This window comes from Dermacentor albipictus, chromosome 1, assembly GCF_038994185.2.
Source record: "Dermacentor albipictus isolate Rhodes 1998 colony chromosome 1, USDA_Dalb.pri_finalv2, whole genome shotgun sequence".
NCBI classification, from domain to species: Eukaryota; Metazoa; Arthropoda; class Arachnida; order Ixodida; family Ixodidae; genus Dermacentor; species Dermacentor albipictus.
The window spans coordinates 451,920,884-451,947,706 of NC_091821.1; the positions used below are offsets into that span (position 1 = coordinate 451,920,884).

The 26,823-nt window shown below is 44.0% G+C and overlaps 1 protein-coding gene across 1 annotated transcript in view; it reads right to left on the reverse strand.

Moving 5' to 3' along the window:
• The window catches only part of LOC135911076 (diuretic hormone receptor-like), a 233,718-nt gene extending 217,110 nt beyond the window's left edge, over positions 1-16,608 (reverse strand). Inside the window, exon 1 of the mRNA XM_065443177.2 lies at positions 15,346-16,608. The gene's annotated coding sequence lies outside the window, so the exon portion shown is untranslated. The remainder of the gene's footprint in view (positions 1-15,345) is intronic.
• Between the last annotated feature and the right edge of the window lie 10,215 nt (positions 16,609-26,823).

Here is a 26,823-nt window from a genome sequence, read left to right on the forward strand (position 1 = left end):
GGCTGCGTTTTAAATGTGCCTCATTCAGAATCAACAATTCCTTCAAATAAAATACCCGAGTGCGGAGCAGTGGGAGAGGGTGCTCTCCAGCAGCAACCCGAAAGTTCAGCATGGACTAGTAAGGAACGCTCACCGAGTAGGCACCCTCATTGGTGCCCTGGAATAGGGGCGTCGACCTTGCGCAGATGGGGAATAAGACCGTGAAGACGGCTGACCACATCTGCCGCCGCTAATTTCTAATCAGTTAGAGCAAATAAAGTTTTCCTCCTCCTCCTCCTCCTCCTCCTCCTCCTCGGTAAGGTGAACTGAAAACGCACCAAGCGTCTCAACGCGCTCGCTTGCCTGTAAGGAGTTCGTGACTCGAACGACCGCTCAGCGGCATTTAATTGGAAATGAACATAATTTTATAAACTCATTCTATGCAATTATGACGTGGCCCCACCACATCCCCACTGGCTGCGCAGGCACGTGCCCTATGACGAACATACTCGATCAAACGTTTAGTCAGCCAGGTGGCTGCGACGTGACATGCGTCATGAAGCACGCACTAGGCACGCACTTAGTGACGCATACGCGTGGCGTTGGGGACCCGTGCTCATCTCGTACCCCGGAGGTCAGGGTTCGATTCCCACCTAGGCGGAAATTTACCTAGTATTCTTTTCAAAGGCACTATTCTACATTGTTTACAGGAAGCTCTCAAAGAAATTTTATGTATTTTCTTGTGTGCTTTTATTCTTTGCCACCGGCCATATTTAGTACCATCATTCGATCACGCCGCCGACTACAACGCCAGTTTTTCGCGTAGTGTGAAATATAATGCGTCAGCGTTCAAATTTCACTCATGGTAAAAAAATACGCGGGACCCACTTTTCGCTGTCTCTAACTGAACAAACCCATGCTTGTAGTATGTTCACATATTTATGGTGTTGAAACAAATGTCTGCATTATCTTCGCGCAGTAGATCTACGCTGCCAATATCAGCTCAGACCAAACCACTGATATGAATGAAAGAAATTGAAAGAAATTTTGCCAGCAAGATATCCGCCTAAAGAAACCTTTCCAAGATCTGAGATTGTTAGGAAGCGTTTTAATCTGAAGTTACCAAAAAGGAAAGCTACTGCATATCAAACAAGACTCCTGCAGTAAGGCTTGAGTAGTCCTACACACAAAAATTGCTGTTTTTGATAACCTTTTGGGACAAATTCTGTTATTCAAATCAGAAAATTTCAAAATCATTTCTCCAGACGAGAAATTTTTCGTCCGAAACTATTCCACCGAAACAAAAGAAGTGATGTTTTAACGAAATTTAGACGTGGTTTAGCGACATCGTCTTTGTCAACGGGATAGATGCAGTTACATGAATCGCAATAACCTCAAAAGGGGGGAATTAGTGCATATCCCACTCGAAATCAATGAGTCTTAGGGATTAACTCTGAAACGCAGTAGCAGCTAGCTACGCAACTGCATTGATGCGCATTATAGTGGTCATTCATATCTTGAAGTAAGTATTTTTGTACATTTTAAGTTAATGGTCTTTCTCAAAGTATATATACCCATAGCAATCTCTTTTCTGGTCGACTAATCCACACCTGCTCTAACTGATTCAGAATGGCCTTAACACTGGGACTCAGTGACTAACTAGAAAACACTATATATATATATATATATATATATATATATATATATATATATATATATATATATATATATATATATATATATATATATATATATATATATATATATACATATATATGCTCTAACTTCAGCGGTAATGCTAGGTTATATCCCTCGGAAAGGATTTTCAAATATTGCTACGAAGCCATACTCCATTTCACGATGACGATATACTTCTAATAGAATACCGAAAGGTACAATGGAAGTGCCTCAAAAATAGTGCCAAAGTTATTTCGCCACTTTGAACATGCGATTTTCCTTCATCGCGAATAAACACATTTTCTGCAGAAAGGTTAGAAACTGGCACAAAATTGTTTCCTTTATTTTACAATGTGATATACGCCCCCATACCTTATTTCAGTTTTTCAGAGTTTAAATGTTCATGAAAAATTGCATTGCTTACCACTGGCGCCCGTGCACTTGTCTGTACGTAAGAAAGTTTGTTCATCGTAGTTCAAGTTGTCAAAATTCCTAACAGGGTTGTCATGTTCACATGGTACACTCATAAGGAAGGAATGCCTCGTTGCTCATCAAACTCGAAGAACCGAGCTCAATCAAGCTCAAAAGACTTCAATGCAGCTCGGTGACCAACCCTAATACCCAGTATCTGTTACCTGCGCATTTGGGTTGAGCAGTGCAGGGGTGCTTACTTGGAGTAATTTCTCTCCATTCTAAGTTAACGGTGCTTCTCTAAGTATAACATGTACCAATTTTTTTATTTTCCGGCCGTAATATTGCGAAGCAATTAATTATAGGTCAACTGCCCTGATTCCCTTTGTGTGTCCATCATCTGTACTGGTAGCGCCAATTCCACAGTAACGATGTGTTACGGTTGCGATGCCGGAATTTTAACCAGGATTTGTTTTCATCAAGGTGTATCGTGTGACGGGATCGGCCCCGTTTCGTAGCAGGGATAACTCGCATTACGTATGCGTTTTCTTTAGGACTATTATACGCGACAAAAGTGAGCCAGACGTTTACGACGAAATTGCACGGACAGCTACAACTCTCGGTGCGCTGTACCTCATGCCCGCACTTGGCTGTCGAGTGTAGCTACGCAACCGCCCTACACAGCTACTCAGGAAACAAATATGGGTAAGACATGGGCAGCAAGGCTAATGCGAAAGCGCCATATCGCGCTCTCTTCTGGTAACCTGAGCAGAGAGGGGGCGGTGGCTACAGCGAAGTGGCGTTGAATGGGGACGGTCGGTCAAAGACCCTCGGTTGCGATCGTGTTTCTGACGCGTCGCAATGTGTATACGTACGCGCCAACTGGCGAGGTGTATTTTACCTCTTAACGAAGCCTGTGCTGCAGAATTGCCTGCAAGCGTATATAGTCCCATATCCTGTTGCACCAATTCAACCCAACTCCTCTACCCTCCCCAAAAAATCAGAAGAAACGCATCAATCAGAAAGGGCGTCAACAAAAGAAGGCTACGAGTACGTTAACAGCATGCTCAGAAAGGTGAAACAAGACAGTCATTAGCTCGCGCTCTTTTTAGCCAAGATTGTGAATTGGAGAAAGGTACGCGTGCCTTGCGTTTCTTGACTTAAGCAACTTTCTGAAGTTTGCGATTTCACAACGCACGCATAATTGGTTGCACAAAGCACTTACGCCATTTTCGCGAACGGCATATCTAGTCCTGCTTGCGCGTGACATTAATTATGCACTATAGGTTAACTAGAAAACTAAGCGCGAATAAATCTCACGAGGAAGCACGGAACAGACGAGGTCCTCGTCTGTTCCATCTGTCTTCGTGTTATTTATTCAGGCTCAGTTTTCCGGGCAGCATGCCAAACCAACAAGCCCGAAAGCACATCTTTATATGCATGATAGTTGAAAGACGAGCATAAACATTAAATCAGAAAGGATGTGTGGAGTTCACGGTACCCATCGATATGCCAACGCTTTGACAATATATAGCTCCTAGTTTCACCTATGTTAATCGGGGTCAACCATGTCTATGCAGCACACCTGGAACCCATAGCAGAAGAAGTGTCATGTTAGTTTGTCTTGTCAATCCTGTAAAAAATGGTTACCGAAGCAAGCACGCAAATACTAGATAATTCGTGACGTAAACGCGCAATTGGTGTATTTAGGAGAACTGCAACGCCGCAATCAAACATTGATAAAGATGCTCTCATGCGCCAAAAGATGACAAGTACCGTCATGAATTGCAAATCATGTCTGATTTATCTGCTAAGATTTCTCTGATGTCGAATAGTTTATAATCACGTAAATTCTAGCCGGCAGTTGTAGATACTTTACAGCACGCCATGCCGGTACTGAGTCGTCTGCTTAAATCAGAGCTCTTAAACAGAAATTTCCTCATTTATATGATGACATCGGAGAACAAATAACGAGTTTGGCATAATGAAAAACATCAAACCTAAACTCGACACAACAATTTACAGGGCATGTTATTATATTCTTAACAGAATTTTTAAAAGTGACTCGTAAATGTAGTCAACGAGAAGAAAGGGGGTTAACCAAGGGGCCCGATTTTTATCAGTCATATCTAAGAAGCCAATACACACTGACACCAAGGACAACATAGGGGAAATTACTTGTGCTTAATAAATGAAATAAAGAAATGAGAAATTAATGGAATTTAAAGTGGATGAAAAAACAACGTGCCGCAGGTGGGAAACGAACCCACAGCCTTCTTAAATGTAGTGTAGTTCTACTTCTTGAGGTAGACTTATATTAGGTGCAGACATGACAATTAATGAAATTGAATATTTGAGTAATTAATAGCTATTTCTTATTCAGTTTCAAAGTAATTTAAGCCAGAACTTGCAATCTACGAATTGTAGCCAGTAATTTTTAATACAACGTCCAAATGGAACAAATTCTGAGTATGACTCCAGTTTCAAAATATGCGTTCCCAGTGCTTGCAACAAAATCCATTGGTGTCTTAGTAACGTCAGAATTCAATGCATAAAAATATGCTTTCTTAATAAAGTAAGTAGAACTACAGTGCATATTTAAGGCAGGTTTCGCTGCGCTTGTCTACAAACTGGCGCTCGTTTCAAAATTCATGCCAAACGGATGTACCTTGTGAATTCACCGGCTTCAATTCGTGCATTGCAATGTGTTCGCGAAAGTGATTGATTTAGCAGTTATTTTATACAATGTTATTAATTTATGCCCATTGATTTTGAGTGCAAGTAATGGGTACCTCTTCGAGTGTACTAAATTAGTTAATTATGGGGTTTTACGTGCCGAAGCCACTTTCTGATTATGAGGCACGCCGTAGTGGAGGACTCCGGAAATTTCGACTACCTGGGTTGTTTTAACGTGCACCTAAATCTAAGTACACGGATGTTTTCGCATTTCGCCCCCATCGAAATGCGGCCGCTGTGGCCGGGATTCCATCCCGTGACCTCGTGCTCAGCAGCCCAACACCATAGCCACTGAGTGTAACAGCTTAGTGTAACAGGCAACTTAAAAATGCGCGAATGTTTACATAAAACATACCCTACATTTATTTTATTTTGGTTTCAGATTACAAAATACTTTTTGTCACAAACAAGTTATCCATTAGGCCTCCCCTAAATGTGCAGTGAGTCGTTTCTCAGGAAGGGTTTTTCGAACACACCGTACAAGAACGCCTAGCCTGTCACACTGCGGTAAAGAAAGAAACTGAGTTTCGTGATTGTGTCTGCTCACACGCAACAGCATGCGAACTGTTCACAAAAATGTCATAGCACCAATTAGGAATTTTTCGTTTTATTTTATATATAGAGAACTGCCTGTTAGTGTCAGTTTGCGGTAGAATGTGAGCTTTGCGATTGTGATAGAAACGACTTATGTGTACTTAGTATTTTGCGTGATGCCTAGGGCGTTTTTTCATGCAGTTCCTATAGCTGATGCAGTCTTGTGCATAACAAAGAGTTCCCAAAAAAGGAGAATACAGTTGGGAGTATTTATTATTGTTTACTTCACCAAAGCAAAAAATTCTCCAGAGAGTCAGCCCTTGCGACATCTGTGTTATGAGGCGCAAGCCTCTACTACATCTCGGATAATACTAGCTTGAACCGGCACATAAATAAGCGGACATATTCGTTCACAAATCTTGCCATTCTTGTTTCGAAGTAAGAGAATAAAGTGGAAAAACCCCGTTTTCGCCAGTAAAGTTTCCGTTCCGTAGCACTGATTCTAGGACATTGCACATATATGTAACAAACTACAAAAAGAAGGAAGGCTTTGTATTCTCGAACATTATTCGCGTTAACCTCGTTACCAGCTATCCTGACACCATCGGACTGTTCCAAGCATTCTCATTGAGAACATAACAAAGTTTGAAAATGGGCAGGCAGCTGTTGCGCTTGGGCATGCCGTGCTTATTAGGGAGCATTTGCTTAGGCAATCAACGCGGGAACGTTCTTCCGAAAGCTGTTTGGTTAACTTTTTTTATATGTGAAGGGAAATTACAGCAGAGATCCAGAATCCGATTAGAATAATGAGGGGCTTTTCATAGCAACTATTTTGATGCGCCTGGAAAAACAGATACGCGTACGAGCCTACATCGCGTATTTTATTTGGTGGGCACCTGTCGTTATATGTCGATATCTGTTAATGCTGATAAGCATGCTGACGATAACTGCACAGTCAATGCGCGTCATAGCAGAGCTAGGTGAACAACACATTCGACAAATAGTTGGCAGGTATATGCATACAAAAACGATGTAAAACGAAAATTAATTAGGAATTGCAAGACGCGTGAGGAGTTGCTAGGGTGTGTTGCCCTGTTAAGTCGCTTGATGATTCGGCAAGGGACGCCACTTGATGCATGTAACATATGATTACCTCCTGTGTTTTTGTATGCATGAGCTTCAGCGTACTCTTCGGTTGTAGAGCGTACTCTTCGTGCAAAGGCCGCGCTAAGGCTTGCTAAGCTGCTGCATCACACCTAGGCTTGGAAGGCCAATGCATATAACACAAAAGCAAATACTATCTATATTGCAAAAGCGCAAAAAGTATTGTACTGAAACATCTAGTCCTCCTTTTGTACCTGTTAATTCCTGTTCCATCTCGAAGTATAATAAAGTGAAGCCCCTGCTCAGCGAGCCGACTGTAAATGCTTTCGCCACGACACCTCGCTCTTCCACGCTCTTTATACAGGGTGTCTCAACTATCTTGCATCAAGGTTGTAAAAACATTTTACGCAAACGATGAGAGCCCCATATTGCTCACAGCTGGTGTATGAGCCGCGACTAGCAAATGGTGTTGTTGATGAAATTCAGTTATTGTTTTACTGGCCAATCTGCCAGTTGAAAGAATGTATAATTCGACAAGCAGCAGCTACAATGGATGCTTGAAACGCGGTACTGCCTTTTGTGCTCACTTTTTTTTTTCGTTTGAAATAAACACTTTTTGAACGATGAAAAATACCACGTCATTAAGCTTACACTGGCTCTCCCAGGCAACGCCCTCAAATAGTTTTGTGTTTTTTTGTTTCGTTGGCGTAAAATAATACATTTAAAGAAAATAATTAGGCTCATGAGAGGTGTCATGGCTTGCATACCTGTCTCATGCAGTATCATGTGAATTGCCATGTTTATTTTTATTTTAATAAGTAGATTCTGTCTTCGAGACAGTTTCTAATATGCTTGTGAAAAAATGCACTATAATCTAAGCACTTAATAGTACGGCTTTCAGTTACCATTTTTTGAGCAACTGCACCAACGCACGGACGCACTGCTGCGTTTATACGACAATTTACTCGCTTAATGAAACGAATTTCATCTTTAATTGAGAAATTTGATTGCATGGTTTCGCGATTAATGATTAAATCGCGGAAGTGTTAGGCAGGTGCACAATAATGTCACTAGCATATCATGAAATACTCTTGAGAACATTCAGGATGAACTTTCTCGTAAGTATTTTTTGCTGAATTGTGTTTCTTGCTTTACAGTGTATTTGTTGTGAATGTAACAGCTGCGGGAATCAAAGTGCGGTACACTAAGGGTACACAACGTCATTATTTTTCGACATCTGAGCGGTTTAAAAGGCGCCACACTTGCCTACGTGTCAGCTGTCAGCCGTCAAAGAAGCGTCTATATAGGAGGATGTGAACGAATGCCATTGGAAAATATTTGGCGTTTTGAAAACGTACAAAGCAAAGCTGATTCATAAATACCATTTGGGAGGAATTCGGCTGACCTCTCTTGTTGCCGATGCATCGAAGTACACGTAAAAGACAATGCCGGAATTTCATGAATCCCGCGTCGCTTTTGTTTGCTTACCCAACATATAAAGGAATTTGAAATCCCTATAATAAGTTTCTTACGGTATCAATTGCTTTGCCGGAAAGAACATAGTCATACTATTGGGGCAGGTGAAAGCGATGGAAGATAAATTGGTGGCAATAGCATTCAGGCTAGGCGCACATGCTGCATCATGGTCGTGCTCCAAGGGCACTCCTTCCTTAAACAAACGGGAGTGCAATTCGCGAATCGTTTCGCTCAGGGAAGACGACAAATAGGGTTGTCAAGAAAGGATGACGGCAATCAGGTTAAAATATTTTCTGCTGTGAACAAAACCATGGACGATGATGTTGATGATGATAATTAATTAAATGTACCTCTTCTAAATTTATATTTCACATCTGGTGGGGAAGAAATGAAAAGTTTGAAAATGTTTCGGAACTCACACGGAGCTCAGAATTCTTATGCCTTTCTTTATGCGAAACCACATGGTTCTACCACAGATCTAAGCTGAACTAGTTGACTGTTGTATATTGAATTACATTGAATGCTTGCTGGATGGACATTCAATAGATATTTATATTGGCAACGCGGAACGAACACAACACATTGCGGCAACTCAAATGTGTGGTCGTCCTTTTGTGTTGTCAAAGTAAGTGTCTGCTGAATTCCTACAAAGCGAATCGCTATGTTCTCCGATTCGCTTAGAAGCCACACTTTCGCTTTAAAATAATTCTACCTTAACAATACACTTGACACTCAGGTTAAACACAGTCTTCATTCATGATTATATTGCGCTAAGTGTTACACTGACGATTTTAAGTGATTAACTTAAAACTTAAACTCGCCATTAAAATTTAAACTTGTCATTTAACTTAAAATCGTCAGTGTAACACTAAGCGCAATATAATCATGAACGTTCACCACCTAGCCCCCTTCATTGCTTTACTAAACAGTCTTCATGACACATCTCTGCTTAGAGATCTACTTTATGGATCGATTCATGTGAATTCAAATATTTAATCAAAAATAGACACATTTCATTCTCATGTTCACATGAATCACGATCCCACTGTCGCCAGAGAAATATTTTTGAGCATGCAGCTATAAAAATAACGATTGCAAGGACGCTATAACGTAAAACTATTCCAAACTTTTCTATTCCAATTCTGCTATCAGCCCTCCACGATTGGTCAAAAACTTTTTTCGACCACCCCCACTTCACCTGTCTGTCACGCGACGTCACGAAAACCGCGATACCGCCCCATCTGATATGATCTGTACACACTGATTATGCATGATTTGATAGAAAAAAGAAAAACAGTTATTTCTGATTCGACCCCTTTTCGCCATTAGCCCTCGGCTATTGGTAAAAAGTTTTCGAGCTGCACCCACTTCACCTGCCTGTCACGCGACGTCACAAATCCGCAAGAACTCACCGCGTCAAAGTGACGTGTATGCGATAAAGATGCATTAATATGCCGAACAAAACTGAATTTTCTTCGGAATAGCCGCACGCTGCCCCGTTCCGAAAGGAATAGAAGAGGGCTGCCGCCGATCGCTCAGACGCTGACTACTCGCACCTGCCGGAGAGCATGGGTGTATTTGCGTATAATAAAACTTCCTGCGTGGCTGTGTAACATTTTCGAGCACTTTCGGCACGTTTACCCCCTCATTCTGCCAACTCTTCTTTGCTGAGGGTCTGTTTTAGAGTGATTCTTGAGCTTCCGTTGTATGCCGCCGCGATTTTCCAGCAGCCACCGCAAGCTAAGTAAGGGAAAGCCGACCAATCGTAGACGCCGGCAACACCCTCTTCATCCGGTTATCTACTTTCAGTGCAGTGGCTCGGCCCCATGGAATCCCTCTCCACCTGAGCGTTCTCCTCGCCTCTTGTCAGCCAATTAGATACGACAAGCCGCTCAGTGTAGGCAATGTTATTAGTTTTTCAAACAAACAAATAAAAGTGGCCGCCTATGAACGAGGCGAGCGTTTGATTGGTCTGTTCAGACAACCCTGCGGGTGACCGCCCGGTGCTTGCGTTGGTGGTTACGCAAATTTGACGTCAGGAGATTGGAATAAAAACATATTGGAATAGTTTTACGTTATAGGGCCCCAGGCCTTTTTTCTTAAAGCAGAAATAGAGAAACAAAACCAACCCATAATGGCGATGGCCTCTCCTTTTCTCCTAATAGTAACAATGATAACAAAACGTGCGATAAAAAACAACAACGTCATATGTTCAAAAAGTCTAAAGTAGTTTCTCATGCAAACATGAACATACAGACATAAACATCCACCATGGTGGCTTAGCGCCTATGCCGCGAGCTGCTATGCATGACATCGCGGCATCAAATGTAGACGGCAGCGGCCGCATTTCGACGGTGGTGCAATGCGAAAACGTCCGTGTCCCGTACATTGGAGAGACGGCAAAGATCCACTCCTGGCCAAAATTAATCCACAGTCTCACACTAAAGCATGCCTCATAATCAAATACCGGTTTTGGGAAGTAAAACCCGGTAATTCGATTCCTTCTTATAGAGATAAAAGGTGAGGACAAATTGTGCGACACTTGGTTCCGAGATATACGCGCATTATTTGTTGATCAAGAAGCTGTCATCGGATCTTCGAGCTGTCGTATTTCGCTTAAATATTTATTCATATGTGCACACTGCGTTTATGTCCAGAACAAGTTGGCATGGCTTCGATGGAATAGGACACATGAGAAGTAAGAGCAAAGTGAAATATAAACCGAAGACACACGCCGTTGCAAAGAATAATAATAATCTAACATTTGAAGTTAAATTAATTGTAGTTACGTTAAAACGTATGCTTCAAGATAGCTTTATGTCATGTGGATACATGTTGACACTTTCCAAAGTAAGAAAACACTGCCCCTATAAGTAATTGTTCGCGCAGAAATATGACACTAAAACCATTATTACTATTATGGGCTAAAGTACATACGTGATGTTGCAGGTGCTACGAAGCGTCATGTAGGTTTTGAAGATGAGCTTAAGCATGCTTCTGAGAGGGATTACTCAAAATAAGAAAGCGTATCTTTAACGCTCTAGAAGCAAGAGGGTCAAAGTGGAATATGTATGCGTGTGAAGTGTGGGAAGCCAGCCACATGGTAAAGAGGAGATCGAAGAGCGTAGAAGAGCGCGAATGTGTTTATGTGCACATATAAAATGCAACGGACGGTGGTGGGCTGCTCCGGACCACCATCACTTGCACGTCACTCCTCGAAGATGCCAGACGTTGTTCGAGTAAGCTTGTCAACAGCGTCTTGCAATGTGGTTAAAGCGGTTTACGTCATGGTTCAGGGACTCTAAAAGACGTGGGACGCAATGCTAACACGTTTCTCTCGCATTTGCCGCTAACTCTCCATTGATTGTTTTTCAAATTTTGTGCTGTCTCTGAAATATACATCAAGATGCTTATAGCGGCTATTATTTTTTTTAAAGAAAGGACTGCTAATGAGCCTTAAGGAAAATTTGACCGAAGCCCTAGATCTCATTAGCTTCTTTAGAAGGTCACGTCATAAAATTGGCGTACCAGCTTGAAAGATAACAGAAGTTTGAGTATCGGACAGCTCCATCTCTAGCTAGCAGTTTTTTTTTGTTTTCTTTTTTTATTACATTTCACCATGAGCGAGTGCACGGAGACATGGAGGGTAAACGATTATATGCTAGCACAGCATCATCCATGGCGCGAATTCAATTTTTTTTATTATTCCTTGAGCGCTCTTTCACATTAACCGGCCAGTATCGCTAATGATATGTCGGGCATCAGGCTTGTCTTGGATTTGCTTTCAGAAAAAAATTTAGTGTAAGAGCTTTTTGGAAATACGGCAACAGAAATATAGAAGCAACAGCCGCGTGTTAACTTGCATGAGGGGATTTCTTTTTTTAACAAATAAGGCAGAAATATCAAGAAACAGCTCCATTTCACAATAAAAAAATATCCTTTATTGTTACCCTGCTGGTCACAGGACCATCGTTGAACTTAGGTTTTTGGCATATTTCATTTGTCTTCCTTACATATTTATCACGGCGCAGTCATTTATGATGAGTAGAGGGTATTTTAGCACATTAGCGCACTCGGCATTGTCACGTAGAAAGCGAATACGCTGTTGCTTTCATACAACAGACACAAAATTTTGCCACCTATGCGATATGCATAGCTCGCGAAGCAGCTGCAGGTCTGTAAGTATATTATAGGAAACGGTTTTTAGAATATTAAGCTTACATGAGTGACCATGTTCCAACCCTACTACGCAATCACGTCACAATTTTTTATTCATTGACGCCCAGACTTGGGAAGTTGAAACATCAGAGCTTTGTCAAATATCTGTAGATATCATACTTAATGTATTATTGCTGCGGGTGACCCTGGGTGTAAAGCGAAAGAAATTAGGTGCAATGACACGATTACAATAAGATTACAAGACATGCGGATAACAGACACTGTATTATGGCACAGAATAATCAATGTTTTCGGGATCGTTCGTACATTTGTACGGTCAACAACAATGCGCTGGTTTTTGTTTCTGCGAGACGATGTTATTTTACAGTGATGAGGCACCGCCATTTCGGCATATTACACAAAAACTTTCCCAGTTTCGTGCACCATGACGTCAGATTAACTTGGTGCTGAAAGGCCGACCACATCAGTGCACACTATTTCGGACATATAGGAAGAGAGCGTAGTATCATTCATTTGGTTGTGACGTATAAAAAAGAACGCAGCTTTAACAGTCCAACACGAGGATGTGCTCCAACGTTTCCTTAAAAATAGTGTATGGCAGCAGCAAGGAACGCATATTGGTATCTATAGATAGAAGCCAAGCAGTTCATACAGCATTGTTCCGGTCGTTATGACAAGTTTTTGCACGCTATACTCTGCATAACAAGATCGATCTCATTTTGTGCTTGCGTATTATTGGAAATAGCTTTAGCTTCTGTTAAGACGTCTTGAATTAAGTGGCCGGAAATTAAGGAAGTTCAACAATTCGGCGCACTATCAGTCCACTTATAGAGGTTGTTCAGATACCTGGCTGCCACTCCCTGCATTCGCTATATTTTCGCGATATTCTGTTTAGTGCGCGAACCTCAGAAGCATGGAGCCTACCTGATACGATGCCTGAACAAAGCAATGCAAGCTATAAGTTTGTCGTGCATGCGAGCTTCTGAGAGTTTGCAATTTTGTAGTTAGATGCAAAACCGCCAGAGCTTACATGTGTCGTAGACCGATAATAAGTTATTCAACTGCCGGAGTATATTATTCCTTATGCCCTCTTTACCTTTTTGAAAGACGTTTCCACGCGCAGGTGAAGACGGACGTAATATTTATTTATAGCATAAACAATTTAGAAATATTTGTTGAATTCTTCATGGCGCAAGGATGTTTGACCAAATGTAGTAACTGTCGAAAGCTGGAGTTCTGCTTCCCGACGCTACCAGGCTCACGGCACCCTGCTTACTTTAGTACAAAAAGTTGCCCTGGCTTCCCGTCTGTGAAGGACCGTGCGCGGGACGGAAAACTTTTGAGAATTTCAATTTAGCATTTTTGATATTACATAGTGATTAGTATGACATGCGACTTTATTTATCTGTTTCTTTCTGTACGTTTTATTTTCTCTCGCGGTCTCTACTTTTGTCATTGCTTTACTTTAGAGTCTTTCTGGCTTGTCACCTTGTTTCTTTCTTTCCTCCTTAGTCCCCATCTTCCACTTATGTTGCTATCCCCTCCTTGCTAAGCAGTAGGCTGGTACTGTGCCCCTCCTAGTGGTAGTTGCCGGCTGCTTCTGCCAAATTTCGCTCTCTGCCCATTGTATTTGTATTTTCGTATCGGATAATAATAATAATAATAATAATAATAATAATAATAATAATAATAATAATAATAATAATAATAATAATAATAATAATAACAGATATACGGGGGTGACACCAAACAAACGTAATAATGTTGCAACTTTTCCAAAATTATTACGCTGCATCATAGAAGCAAATATTTATCATTTTATTTTGTGATATCTTTTCTTTGATTTTTTAAAAATATTCTTTCGGTTTACCAGCTGCGGCATTTCCCGCTGAACGGGAAGCTTGTTTATACACCTCAGAGAGCAAGCACTCCGTAGCATCCTTGCAGCAAAAGTGACGCGCTGCTGCACTGATCTTCTCCTGTGTCTCGTATCGTTGACCTCGCATTTCAACGCATTTCAGGTGGGCGTGGGATCACTTCGCTTGACTTTCTCTGAATTGCCTTTACAGTTAAGCGGGAAGTGGAAGGCTGAACAGTTTCGTACTGCAGGTCCTTTCTCTTGCAGACACTTATTGCGCAATCAACGACGGATCTCCTGCGCAGATTCCGCGTATAGAGAAGCATTTGTTTTCCTGTAATCTCAGCTTTGAGTCACCTCTTGAACTGCACTGTGGCCTAATTCACGCCTTTTCACTTTTCGGTCATAGCAGATCTTCAATGCACGTCTGGTACACTTTTAAGATGTCCCGATTCGTCTTGGCACACTACTAAGCTCGTTTACGTGTCGCCTTACCCAAATCTAAAGCTCTTATGAATTTGTGCTGCTGAACTTCGATATTTCAACAGAAACACTAAACCGCACATTGACGAAAGGAGATGTCATACGCTGTCATTTGATTTACAGTACAGATGGCTAGATTATACAACCTGTTGCTATCAAATGGCCTTCCACAACTGCAAAAAAAAAAATGGTCTTGTGCTTTGATACTTGTGTACAAAAACAGTTGATCACTACTTTCAAGAAAAACTCGCATATTCACCTCGAATTGAAGTACTAGAGCAATCTAAATTCGGAGCTACGTAGCACAAACATCTACGCGCCTCAACTTTAAATCAATAAAATGGAAATGTTGGGCTGAAATTTGTATTTCCACAGGTGATTGCGGAGCGTAGAATCTGAGTATGCTGAGTATATAAGGTGCATGGGGGTTGGGGAAAAAACTTCCAGGAAAAGAATCAGGGAATCGAACAAGCTTTCGTTGACGTAGGCCGCGTCTTCACATAATAAGCCAAGGATGACCATAGCATTGTTTCCTCTAGATACAATTATGTGAAATCGTACGCATATTTATATACCATCTTTATGCAAGGCTTAAGGTAATCTAGCGAATTCATTTAAAGGAGGTTGACGAGGTCACGATGTCTCATAAAATCAGTTGCTTGTTAATGTCCCTGACGGTGATGATTACAGCTGAGTTTTAAGGTGGTCTCACACGGAATTTCATCGCCTTCTGTGTGCATGCCACCACCTCGTGCTGCTTCCCGATGAACGACTTTTTGCTATAGTTGTAGCAACAAACCTTTACCTGCATGTTTCATAGAATTCTAGTTGAAAAAAAAAACATGTACTGAAGCTTTTGTTGCTCCGCCGAAAGTCTCGAAAATAATAAAACAGAAACCTAGACTTACCCGCTATGACGTCACAGGATGGGGCGCGTACAACTGGAGCAGCAGCAGGTGGAAACGTTGTCGCAGAAAACTGGAGACTTGTTCACGGGCCTTGACCGAGTGACACCATATCGCACAGGTGCCGCAAGAGAGGCGCAGTTTTTCAGCTGTAGTCGCTGCTGCCAGAGCTGGTTTCACACAAATACGGAAAATACCAGTGAGTGTAACTGTTATGAGCAGAGATACAGCGGAATGTAGGAGGCAGAGTCGGAACGCACGTGGTCGCAAACTCAAAAATCCTGCTAGCAACACGCCCCTTGATCCAGGAAAATCAAGTCTGGCAGCCGGGTCCGCAAGCCGTGACTAATTCAACGTCGCAGCGAGCTAAAAGATTACACTGCGAAAGAAAAAAAAACTTATACCGCAGACAGACAGCGCGTCAAAGCTTGTAGTAAGTGTCCTTCTCTTAGGTGTGCGATTTGGAACTGGTTATGACAGTCTTGTTTCCAACAGCGAACGACAACTTTACGTGTGTTGCCAACGCACGGTGGCCCCACTAGCAATCTCGCGCATTCGGTGCGCTATTCACGTACGTATGGACAGTGACATGTCACTTGCAAATCTAGTTTCTTCTCATCAGATGCGCTCAGCATTCAGTTGGGTCCTGCTTCCGAAAAGCCGTGCTCCTTGAAACTCCGCTAACTTAGCACATGGCTAGCGGAAAATATTTCGACGCACTCAACAGAGCCTGGGCAGAAGTATAAATTGATGATCCAGTTACGTCCAAACGCGAAGAACTCTTGCGCGGGATGCTACACGCTTCGCGGTTAGATCTTTCGTCAGCCGTAAATGTATATCTCACTTGATAAACGGCATATCCGGCGCTCCATGATTACGGATGACCATCGCCGCGATAATCATCACACCATGCTCGGGCGAAGCGAGCATGACGGGTGAACAGTTTAAAGCGGCAGAGAGCGTTGTTTCGTCTAACCATGGAGTAGAAGCAGACGCATCAGCACACTAGAGGACCGGGGTTGCAGTCTTCTTCTGGATGGATAATTCGAAAAAAAAAGAAAGTTCACGAGCCCACAATATGTGTATATACCCGGAGTCGAGACTTGGGGCTTCGGAGCCTCGAAGAGCCGCGAGCGTTTTCAAAAGCGCGCTGAGGGAGACGCTCGCGCCGTCCTCCTGTCGGCGTCAGTAGGAAGAGCACGGACGAGACGGAGGGGTCCCCACCGAACCGGTTGACCGGAGCTTCCACTCTGACCCGCGCCGCGAGCACGCGCCGACTATTGTGCCGGATCCGGGATCTCCGGAGGAACTCCCCCACCCCCACTCGCAACGCCCTCCGCGCAAAACAACGAACTGCGCGCGCGTAGTTCGCGTTCGCGCCGGCGTCGTGGTCTCTAGCCGCGCGCACCTCCTGCGTTGGTGGAAGAGGGCAGAACTTAGGGGGAGAGAGAGAGCAGGACGGGAACAGGATCCCACACACTTACGCCTCTTCCGCCAGAGGCGTGGCGCCATCTGTCCGGCGCTGGTGCAGCGGGGAGAAGACGCTCTAGATTTTGTCAGTCCATCGCGACAGAGCTTGGGAAAAAAAGAATGCATACTTGCAATGAGCTGTTCGAAAATTAAACCAAAGTGTCAAAAATGCCACTTTGTATCAAGCCGAGGAGAGCGTTTATCACAATTCCGATAATGATGGGACACCTATTTCTCTATGCATTAAACTGCTTATAAAGAGAAGGAATTGGTAATAAAGGGAACAAGCACATGTATAGACGCTGACTACAGGGTGGGGGGCCCGAGCCTTCTCCGGAATTTTCCGAGGAAGGGGGGCGGGGGCGGCTCATCCCCCCCCCCCGGCAATGCCGTAGCCCCCACCCCCCCACACACACCTAAAGTGCCATTAGCAGAACTTTGTTACCGACGTCATTTGAGGTTTGTTTTGACTTTCCTCAACCTTTTGACTTGAAATTTTACTGGGGTAATAGCTTGCTGCATCATTGTTGGCGCGAATGTGCACGGCTTGTTAATTCATACTTTCACTTTTGTTCTACAAGTCCTGACAATAGGACGACATGCGCAGCAGAAGTACCAGCGGCGGCTGCCTCATCCGCATTTCCCCACTTCAACTTTGTTTTAAATTTCCCCTGTGAACAGCATGCCCCCACAAAATATGTTTAACTGTACACACTGGACGATGTTTATTATATTTTTGAAAGAGATGAAAATAGGCCAATTAAAAATTATTTCTAAAGAGATCAGTAGCCTATACCTAGAGAATGAATATGTTTCTGTATGTTCACCATGCTTCATATTGCTTTGCGTGCTTTTCTGACCATGAAAAAAACCTAGAGACTTCAGAGGCACTTTCAGCACTTTTATCAATGGTGTGCGAAATGGAAGTTAATATTGTGTGTCTAAGTATTGTTTTTCTTTCCAGTAAGCAATGCTAATGACTCACGAAAAAATACATTTCTAGAATTTCCACATTTATTAGGGATGGAAATATCATCAGCTGCATGCAAAGGTCATAAATACATACACGCTGTCCCAATTACCTACCATGCACCAAGATTTTTAATAAGAGCTATGCGCTCCTCAAACAGGAGCGCATATTGTTTACAGTACAGTGGAGTAGCTGCCAGTATTTTTTTTTCGTTACTGAGATTTAACTACGTAATTATAATTAATTATCTAACTCGATACGTACTGTCCTAATTGTCAAAGCGTCAATGAGGCCTTTGAAGGCACAGCCAAGGGTCATCTGAGTGCGGTATTTTCAACGACGTACTAAGTGCGTCATAATATTTTTCCGACTGATATACATCGCGAAATACGGAGGATACCACGTCACTGCTCTCTCACCCGGATCATAAAGCAGCGCACTCGAACAGGCTCCCTCTGAGTTATCCATAACGAAATAAAGGAAATATAGAAAAACATCATGATCAAGCTGTTGTCTCATCTGCCGCGCCACGGCCGAAGTAACATGTTGCGTTTGGTGCTAGTTGGCAACGAGCGGTGATAGTTGTTCTCTAAGAGTAGATATAGTGCATGGATGTTCTTTTTTTTTTTGTCTCAAAACGTATGACTACAAATGCGAATTGACGACGTAGGTGCAGGGGTTTAAAGGTGCGTTTTCTTTCGTCCCAATCACCAAGTCTTTCTATAATGCGCAGAACGTAAATATGATCATTGCCTGGGGATCTGCAAATGGCAGCAAAAGGAAGGTCGCAAATACATATATCAGTAACGAAAGCGTGGTGGTAGACTAAATACATCGACTATTATCAGAAATTATGAAAACCTGCGACAAAGCGGCAGCTTCAAGAAACAGCGGCGGAGGACTCCATCTTTGTTTCCCAGTCTACGCAAGGATTTTCTAGCATTCATGATCTCAAACCCTCGTACTAGCGTGCGGGACGTGACCACCCAGGTACCAATTTCCAAGTCATCAGTTTGGAGGATTCTAAATGACGGCCTTTCACCCATACCACTTTAACCAGCACCAATGCTTAAAAGACAGGGAACCGTAGAATTGTCTAGATTTCTCGAATTGGGTCCTCAGAAAAGCCGATGAGTCACCGGACTTTTTGAGCAACATTGTGCACAGATGCAGCCAATTTTTTGCAGGGACGGCCAGGTAAATTAAACATAATGCACACGATTTGAATGACTCCAATCTAGACTGGGTAAAGTGCACTGGGCACCAATACCAGTGGCTGGTCAATGTGGTTCGGAAATTACGCCTCTGCTATAATCGATCCTATCTTCTTCGATCATAGATTGAATGGATAGGGTTACGTGGACGAAAAGCTTGAAGTGGATGACTTTCTCAGCGAAGTACCGCCGTCACGTCTTCCACTTCTGTGGTATCAGCAAGATGGGGCGCCAGCACAACAGCAGTAGCCGAGCGCGAAACTGGCTGGATGCGACTTTTCTTGCGCAATAGATTGGAAGGCACGGGCCTTTATTTAGACAGCTTGGTCACCTCACCTCTCTCCGCTCGATTTCCTTTTCTACGGTTACGTGAAAGATAGTGCTTACATGATCGAGATGGACGTCTGATTATTTCAAGGCACGGATAACGTATGTCTGCCGTAGAATTCCAGCGTCGATCATCGAGAAAGCCACTACAGATGTGCTAAAGCGGACACAGTACTGGGTAGCTGCAAAAGGAGACCTATTCGAACACGTCCTCTAGGCTGGTGTTCAACGGAGCTTACGAATTCATAGAATATAAGGGCACACTAAAATGTGATGTTTTCTTTTTTTTTGTGCAGACATCCTCATTGCCAATTCGGCTCATTTAAAAGTGGTATATCTACTTCCTTTAACGGATCAGTATTGCCTTTTCTCCGCATGTTGGTCGCTTAATGGTCTGTTTCTATCGCTTTTCTTTTTTGACACAGAGCTGTTTTTGCAGCACGTATACACTTTCATGAAAAATAAAACGGTCACTTCAATTTGGCTTCGCCGCGAAGCAAGTTTCCGGTGTGAAATATAGCTTCCCGCGCACTCTTTCGATACGATACGGTGCCTTATTACATTGTTTTTCGTATTTCGTGCGTGGTCATATCGGCGCTTCGGCCGTGTTCTCAAGAGGCTTTTGTTATCAATGCGATCAGTCGGCCTTGAGAGACGGATAATAAGTGTGACGTAGAAATTAGAGGAAGTAATAGCTGCGAAGCCGTGAAACCTGGTGCTGGTGCTCCTTCCGTGCCATTATCAAAGTGATGCGCTGTCTCCTCGGGTTTACGACTGGCAGCGCAGTTGCTTTCATTCAGCTTATTTGAGGGAGCTGCCCACGTGGTATTTTTCATATTTCGTGAGGGTTCTTTGCTAGTCGGTAAAATGTTGTACGCAATTAGTACGTCGCTGAAAACACCGCAATGAGATGTCGTTTTGGTGCGCCTCCAAATTCCTCAATGACACTTTGAAGATTAGGACAGCACTTCTTGAGTTCGATAATTAATTGCAATTACTGAGTTAAATCAGAAAAACGAAAGAAGTGCTCGCGGCTACTCCACTGTACTGGAAACAATATGAAGTTGCTTTTCTTCGAGTAACGCAACTGCTCTTTTTTTAAGTCTTGATGCATGATAATTGGCAAACACTGTGTAATTCACTCAGTAACCGAAATGAGGCCAAGCCGGATTCACTCGCAATCAGAATCAACAGCAGTCATGCGCAGCAGCGCTTATACTCGGGCTCACAGAAAAAAGAGAGACAAAGGGATAGGCTTTAGTTTCGCCGGAAAAAAGCAGTATTGGTGATTGCCAAGCATGCGAAAGTTACACGAAGGAAGATTACGCTCAGGCTGTGAAATTGAACTGTCTCCTACTATGCGGTCTCGTATACGCTCATATAACGCCGTCACTTCAGCGCTCAATTCTTCGAGGTTACACGAAGTTTTTGCAAGTGCAACAAATATATATATAGGGGGTTCGGAAAGGTGGTCGGGCCCCTGCCACCCCCCCCCCCCCCGGGAAAATTAAAGCCCTCCGCCTATGAGCACATGCCACGCACACTGGTGCACCGTTACTCTACAGCATGCGCGTACCTTTACTAAGTGGGTATAGGACTTCGAGCTTAAACAGGGGGTGTGCTGGTGTTCACCAAAATTGATCGGCTGATGGCGACTGGCGTGATAAGTAGAGGCGTTATCTGGCGGATTTTTAAAACGAGCAGTGTTACGCGCACAGCGTTCCGTTTCCATGTCCAGTCCTGTACGCAAGTTAGACGCTGAGTCATAGCTTACCGTTCTTTTCAAACGGTGCAGTGGTTTTGGCTCTCCGGCAATCATAGGAAAGAGGCTGTGTCGCTTGCTAACCAAAAGCTATTACCGGCTTGTCACGAACTTCACTACGACCTCTGTAACCGGAGCTGTTAACGGGGGCCTCCACTTGCATTTACTGCCCCAAAACTTTAGTAAATAGCAGCACAGGTAGTAGCCGTTTCTAAGAATTCACCGCGCAGTTTAGCGAAAATAGTAATTTGGGACAGTAATTTGTAACGGCACCCACCGACGCATTTATACCGCTTACTCACGTGGTTTATTTACCGTGAATTCTCGTTGCATTGCCCATTGTTCATGCTTCCCCTGTTTGTTTGTTTTGCTTTTTTGCACCTAACAGGGAGGCGTGCATACACCTATTGGGTGGTAGAGTGCGCTACAAACAGGTAGTGCCAGTATGCTGGCTTGCCGTACCCAGTGCTTAAACACTTATGTAGGTCTCGATCATTGGTCGCTTTTACATTGAACTGCAAGGGATGGCATTTCCTCGAACAGGGCTGATGGAGTCATTGGGCGAGCTGGAAAAGGACCGACTATAGCTGAAGGTAATGTTTCGAAGATATATAAGGAATGCTAGACGCCGCGACCTAGGACGTAATTCGCTGCTGTCTCCATTCTCGTGATGGTTGTAACTGTGGGTGACGTAATCTGAATCGATGAGGAAGACAGTGCCTGCAGCGCACTTTGTCACGTCTTCCTTATGCTGCCAATTTCCGCAGTTGTATTCTCACCACGTCGAGCAAACAAGTCCGAGAAACGACATCTGCTTAATGGCAATTATTGAACACGTCCAATTAGCGAAGCGTAGACATTAACGTTCCCGTCACAACGCATTTCCGCTCAGGCTTGAAGCTGAATTGATCGGAGTAGAAAGAATTTTTCTGATTGTGATGTAAATGATGATCCGGTTTAACAATACTTATCACCTCAGAAATATAGCCCTGTTCTAAAATTTATTTCACAAAAGGGTAGTTGTCTCGTCGAAAGAAACAGTCGTTCAATAGATAATTCCTAGATAACGTCTATGTGGGAAGCGATGAAAATTGTACACTGGGTGTACTTTTTTTTCTATACATAAAATTGTTGAAGTTGAAGCAATGTACATCACAATGAAAGTCTGTATTGTAATAAATATCACTTGCGTAGTTACGTACGTGTGTGATTAAGAAAATTAAGAAAATGAATTTTTAAATTGTTGATCGCAGTTGGCTAAGCCAAGTGAGTATGTTGGAGCCTGTCGTTGAAATCAGATAACTGAGCGAAGAAATTGTTATTAAAGAAGCTTCGACACGAACTTTGCCAACAAATTTTTCACATTTGGAGGTTCCTGTTAAGCCAGACCGGCATGCAAGATCAGCGCCAATGACGTAAATATCGCGACCCGCATTTCTTCACGCTGGTGCCGCCAACACTGGCCGGGCCCTGTGAGACGCGGTCCTCTTGCGGATCGCTATGGTTATGTGCTTTTTTTTAACCTTTGGCACTAAATCTACATCATCACTCCATCACGCATCGCTTCCGCCGTACAGCCTTAATTGGTCCGCTGGCATTCACTGCTATGCGAGCACTTCAAGCTGTCAACTCAGCTTAACGTCAAAAATAGAATATGAAACACATGTCCCTTCCTGTCCCCACTGACTCGTCGCTGTGGCGATGAGCCATTCAGGACTGACTCATGTCTAAACCACTCTAGGTTGCCGCAGAGTCGGCGGTAGCTGTGTGCCATCGGAAAAGTGAACGCACTCACATATAAGTTTGTATTGTTGGTGATATGAACTTGTATTACCCACGAGTATTTTCCGGCTCATCCAGACAAAATATGCACTGAGTACGTCCATGACATGCGTGGCTTGAAACCGTCAGCCCGGGCGGCGGAGAAATTCGACGTGTTGGAAGAGTTCTTGCTATTCGATTCGTATACATTTCGAGAAATCATTGTTCGAAATTGTTAAAGCGCCCCTGAAACGGTTCGGACAAATTTTGTAGACGCGTAGGGTACAGCTTAAGTAGAACATTCGCACCACAATTTAAGTGAAGCGTTACGTATTAATGGAGCTACAAGCCATGAGAAGTTACCCTCCTCCACAGCCACGCTTTTCCTCCTCATCTCGTTTGCCGAGCGAGCGGGGCTAAGCTCCGCCTTCACTGGTCCTGCGTCACGATGCGACATTGCATCGTCCACTTCCGGTGGCTTTGGAGCCCGCCCCCACCCGCGCGAAACCTCTCCGCTAGCCGCTTGGCTGTCGACCCCAAGCGAGAGCTACCGAAGCAGCGTGCGTTGCGAGCATTCTGTCGTAGCGCCGAACGTGTCTGGTATTCCGTTAACCACAGGCAAGCTGGTCATTTCGGCAAATGACTGGCGGCATAAACTCAAGCTGATGAAGGAACTTTGGCGTAGACGTACGTGAGCGGCCTGATCGGTCTGCACGGTCCAGACACTTGTTGGCGCAGCGTTTCACCAGCCAAACAAAGCGCTAATACTGCTCTAACCAAGTGTAAAACATTTTAAAAATTTATAAAAGCAACGTGTTGATGATTACACTCCTGCGAAAAATACGCACCAGCAGCAAAGAAGAATACGCTTCGTTGCTACTACTGTGTATGGTTGAGCTCTATGCCATCAGGTGGCTGCACCGTGCAGAGAATTCTAAAGCCCCTTAAACTTCGTAAAGTAGTGCCACGCTTTGAAGAATGCCGCCTCCTCCTCCAGCGCTCTGTCCGAAGCCGACACCGCGTCGCTATTGGCCTAATGGCATCACGTGGCCCCTTGCGCCGGCTTCGTTTGTTTACAGTCGCGCTTAAGTGCCATCTTTGCTCGAGAAGCGGCGCTTGTTGTCGGCATTCCTTCCGTTCCTATTCTGTGTTGTTTTGATCTTGTGAACGCCTTGAAGGATGTTTTGTGGCAACTGCGACGTCGCTTCACGTCGTTTTCTGTTACCATGACCTGCTGCGCGTTTGGATGCCAATATAGTTTTAGCAAAGGCAAGAATATGTTCGCGATACCGTCCGGTAAGCGCAACGGTTAAAGAAGAAAGACATGGCTTCACCGAATCGGGAGGGAGAACTTCCGACCAACTTCCTCCGCGCGACTATGTGATGTAAGTTGTGACTCTCTCAGAGTATTGTATGTACCAGGCTTGCGTATTGTGCTGCGGGCAATAACGTAGTAGATATTGCACAGTTCACTGTGCATGTTGTCATTTGTACGCACGCTTTAACATGATTTTTACGCAACGTCTGCTTTGCTTATATGCGCACTAAGTGGTCGTGTTAGTCATATTTGGTGCGCTTAATCGTTTTGAACGCCAACCGGCTTGAGTTCGCGGGCACGCGAGGTTGCGTGCGATAACGTGATTACGAAATTTTCAGGATTCAGCGCAGTCCTCTTGATAAAATTTCAGTCTCGATCATGAAAGCGCCTCAGGAGAGCAACTCTCTGCCTTTTGTGGTTACTTACTAGCCTTCTTTAGATAGACTAGCTTTGTTTGCCACATTTGTTCGTGTTCCTCGTTGGCGGTCGCCCGGTGGATTTGACATACACAGGCACCGATGAAAAGCGTGCGTGCTCTCCCGAAACCGTGTTACGCGGTGCGTTCGTCGCCAAGCGACAGCATCATAGGTAATTGAGATGTATGTGCTATTTCGCGTGAGCTTTAAAGTGTGCGAAGCTTAAGATGCGACGGTGGAGCACTCGCAAAGAAAACGTGTGGTCGCCCGCCCGTTCCCTGGCTGGTTTAGTCGTCGTTCGTGCTTAGTTGTTTGCTCGTTCGTTCGCACGCTCGTTTAGTCGTTTGCTCGCTCGTTAGTTCGCGCGCTCATATAGTCGTTCGCTTGCTCGTCTATGCTACTATTAGTTTCTACAGTCACTATGCCTTATTGAGACGCGCTTGCTGTAGGACTCTTAGGCTGGTGCGTTTATTTACGCAATGAGACAATAAATGGTGCACACGGACTTGTGACTACAAAGGCAAATCTGTAATGCATCTATGTGAAAATAAACTGTTAACTTGCAACTCGAATGCCGTTTCATATCATTTTAAACCATGGATAAAACCATTTCACTTGCCGCAATTTCGGCCGCGTCATGGCGGGTGGATTCTTTGCGCGATCATGACTTCACTAATAAAGTCATATCTCGCAAATGTTGCTTCGAAGGGAGTGCAACTGTCCTCAATGCATGCACCTCAGTGCAACTCGGTTCGCGACAAGTACGTCACTTAGTAAACGGACGAACCAACGCACGATGAAGTGTTATTCGCGATAAGTCATTAATCTCAAAAAATTACTGAAGGCCACAGTAGTCTTGTTTGAGATTGGGTCAAGCATTGTTATCGCGCTCCCGCTTCGCGCACGAATGCTAAAAACTTATTTTATTTTCTTGTGTACGCACAGTCCCGACTCGATTATCGGCCGCGGTATTTCTGTCGGTGTTGAGACACGAGAAACATAATAGCACCAGCGCCCACCTCTGAGGCTTTGCGCGCGCTTAGATTGGCAAGCACACACGTTGGCGGCACTGTACTTGTAATACACTTTCGAGCCTCCAGAGCAGTGATCTCCGTCAGCCTTTGTACGTCATAGCTGATACGCACCGCGAATTCACATGGTAAGGGCGGCGCGGATTCTTTAGGCTGAGGGCTTGCCGGAAGCCAAGAAGTCGTCATACGATGGTAAACGTGTTATTTACAACCATTCGCAACAATATCTTGCGACACGCCCTTGACAAATGTTGCGTACCTAATTGTAGGGCACGCGATACATTCGCAGTCGTCAACGCACAGCGTTAACACTCCGTCAGATACTTTTTTAAGAAATAGTTATCGAAAAATGAAACAAAAGCTGCCATTACCGAATTTGTATAAGCATCCGACTAAAGATTCTATGCTGTACACGAAGTTACGCGGAGCTGGAAAGCCAACGTGAATGCCTAAAGAGCACTGCCTTGCTATGCGTGCATTCACTCTGCGAAAGGTCGTCTGCTGCGCTAGAGCAAGTAGGCGGTGCCATGGTCGAGGAGGGAGCGTGAAAGAGAGGAGAAACGAGGAGGAGTGAAGGCGGAGGAGGAGAGTGGCACTACTTTACGAAGTTTGAGGGGCTTTAGAGCATTCACATTTGCCCTTCTGCTCATCTGGGCTCGTCCCGTTACGGCACAGTCAAGCGGCCAGACCCTGTCCCCTTGCGCTTACGTTTGCCCTAATACGGGACTCGCGAAACGCTATTGCGTTAGTAATCTTCCGGTGTAAAGTGACGGCCACAAACGCGCAAATCCTGGCGCCGATCGGATAGCGGAAGTCTGATGCGCAGCAGCCAGTTCGCTCGTACGCTGCCTTGCAGAGGGACCCGATGTCGCAGCTTGACATATTGCCAGTCGCTACGTTTGCAGTCCACAAGGCAACAAAGTCGAATCATAGTGCTCGCGAAAAGACTGAGACAAACTCTGACCGCGGAGCTCTCGTCAAAATGGAGTACGTTGTAACACAAGCAGACGACACTTGCGGTGTGCCGGAAGTGCTTAAGTGTACTGAAAAATTGTTCTTGTGCATTCTCTTTATGCTACTTTCTTTTTAAAAATAAATTAACTAACATTCCAACTATTACGAAGATCATTTGTTTACCATAAAGTTCAAAAAATTATCGATCACGCGTCTGGTCAGCCAATCGGATAGCTCGCCCCACTGACGTCATATGGG